The sequence below is a fragment of the Physeter macrocephalus genome, chromosome 20 (genome assembly GCF_002837175.3).
Source record: "Physeter macrocephalus isolate SW-GA chromosome 20, ASM283717v5, whole genome shotgun sequence".
In the NCBI taxonomy this organism is placed as follows: Eukaryota; Metazoa; Chordata; class Mammalia; order Artiodactyla; family Physeteridae; genus Physeter; species Physeter macrocephalus.
The window spans coordinates 113,170,459-113,176,490 of NC_041233.1; the positions used below are offsets into that span (position 1 = coordinate 113,170,459).

At 38.1% G+C, this 6,032-nt stretch overlaps 1 pseudogene; it reads right to left on the reverse strand.

Annotated features, from left to right (window-relative positions):
• Nucleotides 1-5,684: 5,684 nt before the first annotated feature.
• Nucleotides 5,685-5,792, reverse strand: LOC112062161 (uncharacterized; annotated as a pseudogene).
• Between the last annotated feature and the right edge of the window lie 240 nt (nucleotides 5,793-6,032).

Below are 6,032 nucleotides of genomic sequence, written 5' to 3' on the forward strand. Positions count from 1 at the left end.
CTAAAATTTGGCCCTGATTTACCTAGGATCACCTACTAGGCACCTATCTTGTTCAGACTTGCATGAAACTCTCTGAGGGGGAAAGAAAATGAACTAATATTTACTGTGTCCATAGTATAATATATCCTGGAGCCTAAACACAAGAAGCTTCCAAATAGGCCTTGCTAATGAGGATTTACCTTCTCATGATCACTCATTTTTAATCCCTCTTTATATAAAGAATGATTTGCTACAGTATTAGCAAGTGATACCAGTTCACATTATGACTTCTATCCTACTGAGTGATGGTTTCCTCCCAAAATTCTAAGCAGAAAGTGAAGAACAAGATTCCCTTGACTTTGAACCCCTAAAATGTACCTGGCTGTGTCCATATTATAATATATCCTGGAGCCTAAACACAAGAAGCTTCCAAATAGGCCTTGCTAACGAGGATTTACCTTCTCATGATCACTCATTTTTTTTTTTTTTTTTTTTTTTTGTGGTATGCGGGCCTCCCTCCGTCGGCAGGCGGACGCGCAACCACTGCGCCACCAGGGAAGCCCATGATCACTCATTTTTAACCCCTCTTTATATAAAGAATGATTTGCTACAGTATTAGCAAGTGATACCAGTTCACATTGTGACTTCCACCCTACTGAGTGATGGTCTCCTCCCAAATTTCCAAGCAGAAAGTGAAGAACAAGATTCCCTTGACTTTGAACCCCTAAAATGTACCTGGGGTTCCTAATCCTCCTGAAACCCACTGGGGCCTTTCAAGCAGAAGTGACTGCAGGAGCCCAGGTCTCACACCACCCTCCATACCCCTAAGCTTTCTTCTCTCAGACCTTTTCATATCTCCTCACACCAGCCCAAAATCAAGAAGGGATTTTACACGAACCTCCTGAGAAGTGAGAGAAAACTGGCCTTTTTTATATTTTCCATCTTACTAATGTTCTGGATTGTAGTAAAACCTTCTACAATCAGTTCACCAAACTTCTCTCTTGGTATTTAGATACCAGACTTGAGAAGTTCACTTCTCTGATGTTTTATATGGTGGTGGTCTGTCTTATGAGCTTTGAAAAGTCCATTTAAAAAGTTAAAGCTGAAAAGTGATTTCTCTGCTCTTGGCAAAGGGTTCTGTCTTTCCCACAAACCAATGAAGAATGGTAATACTTTGTGAATTTTACCCATGTATCTTACATTTTCCAGAAAGTCCATGTTTCACAAACTCTGGTACGCTTCTCTCAATAACAATATTTATTCATTAATCAGCCAATAATTACTGAGTAACGATTAGGTGTTAGGCATTTCTAAATCCTGGGCTGTGATAGAGAGTAAAATATACACAATATAAAACATTAAAAAATTAACCAAGCAATAAAAATCTACACAAACCCAAAAAGTCCTAAAGATTTTAAGCATGTAAGAGTCCACATATTAAGACAAATAGTTGCTTTGTGGTGACCAATAATTAGAACCCTAGACTATAAAATTCCATGATTTCAGTGTCATACTGACATAATCAAGAAGAGATTTCACATTTACATATTAGGCTAATCATTGCCAAAATTATTGTGCCCTCCCCAGCCGTCCGCATTCCCCATGCTCTTATAGGAGGTTTGTGTATAACCCCTGTTAACCAACGTTGGCCTCATTTCCACTACTTAAATATATACTGGTAGGATTTTCCTCTCTATATATGGTATTTCCTAGTCACACTGAATCCTGTATAAAAGTTTCATGGGAGGACCAAAGAGGATCTTTCTTTCATGTATTCTGTGTATATTGCTAATACAGATCTATTTAGGACATTCATTTTTTTGTGTACTCTCTTTACCAGCTGTGAGAAAGAACAATTACTCATTCATGAAGAATAGCCATATTTGATCATTAAGTCCTTCCCCAAATCTACTATCGTAAATTATTTCTTAACTTATAATAGGACTCCCATATTTGAAAGTTAACAGCATACTCATAAAATATGGAAAAGAACAATATAAAACAAAAGTAAATGCAGTTTCAGAAAGACCTGTGAGTGTTACTCTTTCTTCTAGCATTTCTGGATGCCTCTTGCTTCATACAAATGATGGGAGGTTTCGTAAAATTTAGTTTCCTTTCAAAAATAGAATTTATTTTTTTCTGTTACAAGGCTTTTAAGAAAGAGAAGACAAGAGCTAAAATGACCTTTTCATTTCCCTTTCATGGACATTCTTAGTTACATATCTAAATAGTATTTCCCACTCTCCTGGGAGTATATAGGATCGTGACTCCCAAAACAGATAGGGTGTTCCCCCTACGTGTTCCAAAGATTTTTTATTTAAAGTATACAGCTCATAGCCAAGCAACTCCCTCTTAAAATCCAGAGTCTGTCTGAACTGTCCATTTAGTAGCAAGTGTAGCTTGCATGGTATTATCCCGACAATCATTCTATGTATTTTATTAACCATTAATCATGGAAGGTGGAAAATGGAGGATACGAAAAAGGGGTGAAAGTGGGAAGAGTTAATAACAGAAAAAGAAAACTGAAGCAGTTATTCTCAGGTTGTCCTTATAGAAATTCTATATTATGTCCGCCTTATTTAAATACGTGCAGGTCAATGACAAAATGTGTCATGAAGCCTAATAATCTTAGTAGAGAACAATAAACAATAGCCTCTCGAGAGCTGCTTAACCTGTCACTTCTAAGCGCAGATTCTCTGGAAACTACTGTTGAAAGTGGCGTAGGGAATCTGAGCTACATTAAAACAAAAGTGATACGCGTATAACTGAGTCACTTTGCTGTACAGCAGAAATTAACACAACATTGTAAATTAACTATACTTCAATAAAACTGAAGAAAAACAAAACAAAAAAAAGAAGGGAATTCCCTGGCTGTCCAGTGGTTAGGACTTGGTGCTTTCACTGCCGAGGGCGCAGGTTCAATCCCGGGTCGGGGAACTAAGATCCCACAAGCCACGCAGTACAGCCAGAGGAAAAAAAAAAGAAAAAAAGAAAAGAAAAGAAAGGGAATCCTTGCTTGGAAGTAAAATCACTAGGCACAACCAGCTGGAACCTCCGCAAACGCCAACTATGCTTCCCATTGGATTATTAAGTTTTGTGAGTCAAGACTTCACTGTTACTTAGGAAACCTTTTCTTAACGTCTCTAGCAAACGTCTAGATTACACATTAGTGCAAATGTCTCTGCAACATTTGCACTAATGTTCGGAAAGGCATCTACTAAAACAGTCCCTAGAGACAGTTTGCTGTCCCAGAGATATAAAACGTGGGAAAGCTGTTGTTTTTCCTCTATAATCACGTGATTTGACAACCTTAACTCTTCAGATACAAAGGGATTTCTTATTCTTAAAATAAGGGCATACTTGTTTTCAAGTCACATGTATCAAATTGGTGTCACAGGTGACTGAATGTACATGCTGAATGTGTATTTCTGAGTCATGCTATCCCAGTCTTTCCTGAAATTGAAATTGGAGACAGTCCTTTTATGGCTCATTTTTATGGCTAAAACTGAATGAAATTCAGTTATCACAAAAACAGTCAGTGAGTTTCAATTTTGTGTCCTGTCACTTTTTGAATTTGGAGCACTTCCCATCCACTCTCAAGCTATTGCGTTGTCTACATCAATCGTATCGGTGTGCTCGCACAGTTGTGAAACGTCTCCATGAATTCGTAACTAGCTAAGAGTCCCAGCTGAGCACTTACAAGCAGGGGGACAAAATTAAAGGTGGGTTATTGCTCATCTCACCAAACTCTTTCCCTTCCATTGCTTGGTTTCTGTTGAGAGTCGGTGATGGACAGAAGACACATCACCTGTTGCCAGAAAGAAGCGACCCCTTAACCCTCCCTTTACTCACATGACCTTTAAACAAATTGTGAAGAGAAAAATCGATGAGTAGATTTAATAAGAACTTGGAGAGATAGTTCTCTGTTAAACTCACAGACGTTATTTTTAACCAGTAATTTAGAGGGGCATTTTGTTTGAATAATTGATTATGATTTGGCTTTTACATTCACAGATTGGCTAATGGTTGTTTGTTTATGGCTTATTCACAAATTGTGCAGTGATTCCAGTCTACAAAGGAAAAAGTCTATGGTATGCGTACTCAAATCACGCTATTTTCACTTATGAATTTAGGTTTGATGTTTGTATAATTAGCTTTGCTAACTCTTTAGCAACTAAAAACGTTTTCCTGAATACATTCTATTCATCTCAGAGATGGGTACAAGGGCCGCAGAGAACCCAAGAGACAGGAAATCACAGACTTTGCCAAAGGATCACCACATGTGATTTTCATTTTCAATATCCTTCGGGGATAGTATGTCTCTATTACACGGTTATTGGTAGAAATCATTTTTATGGTGTTGAAGAAAGATGAACCAATTCAAACTTTATACGTATTCTGAATCACAACTTCCTTGGGGTAATAAACTACTCTTGCTTCACAGACATTTTGGGCATTGACGTAATAAATGAAGCAGTGCTAATGGCATGTTGGCACTGACCGCCATGGATACTCTCCTCAACCAAACGAGCCCTGGACTCCCCTGAGCCCTTCTAGACGAGCTGGCACCCTCAGGCACATCCTCAAGAGACCAAGTTCAGCAAGATTCTTGCTAAGTCAGTTTATGCAGAATCCACCCTATCCCCAATATTTCCTTTTAGTAATTTTCTAGCCACTGACTCCACACTGCTTTTTAGCTATAAACCCCCACTTTTCCTTGCTGTATTTGGAATTGAACCTAATCTCCCTTCCCTACCACAAAACCCCATTGCACTGGTCCCTACACCTGTGAAGAGAGTCTGTCTACTGTTTTAACAAGTATTGCGATTTTTTTTTTAATTTGACTATGCCTCTTTGTAATTTACTTCTGCACGTTGCATGTGGGTACAAAACCTTGACATTTAAAAAATTGATGGAAATAAACTCAAAGTTACTTTAACTTCTACAGTATAACATTTCTCTGTGAATTATTTTCTGGAACATTTACAAAGGATACCAAACATCTTTTTAAGAATGTGAAGTTTCTTCCAAATGATCAGGTGGAGGACAAAATCATCTGTTTCTTCAACAAGTATTTATCATTTACTTATGCTAGGGGCTATGGGTGCAAAAATAAAAATAACATATGGTCCTTGCCTGCAGAGGGCCTCAAACTTTGTGATGGACAAAACAGATGATGATAAAATATGCTAAGGGAATTGTTAGAGAGATGCTCAGGGTTTAAGGGGAGTAGAGAAAAGGAGAGAACCCAATTCAGACTGAGGAATGGAGAAAAAAGAGAAATTTTCTAGAAATGATCCAGGGCTAAATCCTTAAAAAGAGAATACTCAGGTGATGGGTAGACCAAAAACAGGTGGGTTAGCATTCCAGTAAGAGTGGACCCTGTTGTAGGGTCCTTCTCAATCTTGGGAGAAAACTACAAATCACTGGTTAATGGAGAGGGGAAGAGATGCCAGGTCACCCAGCTCCTGCTACGTCAAGCTAAGGAACGTGGCTTTTAGATACTTAAAAAAAAATCATTTTGTTTTATCTTTATTTAATTTTGACCATGAGATAGTTGCATACTTAAGGTAGACTTTCTAATGGTTATACAGGGCACAAGCCTGGAGGCATGGAGTCTGACCATTTCCGTCAGTATATTCCAGAAGAACAAAATAACAAGGATGAGAAGCTGACCATGGGCACTAAAAGTAGAGACAAAGAACAAAGGATGGAGTTGAGATATATTTAGAATGTGATGCCGCAGAAGCCTGTAATTAAACTGATAAGAACAGATACTACACTTAAGCTTAGCCAAAAGGCCAAGAAGTTTCTGTCCTCTACCTCAGCCGAAGACCAGAAAATTATTTTCTGGACAAGGCAGATCTTAGGATCCCTGGACTTTAATACTTCAGGCCTAACTGAGGTTAGTACATTCATTTTGAAAGTAACAAAATTAAGCAAATGTTTATACATGGAATCTTGAGACTCCCAACTTCTTCCTCTAATCGAATTCTAGAATGTAAGCCTCATATTTTCAAATTGTCAGTTTCAGATTGGGGTGCCTTTCATTT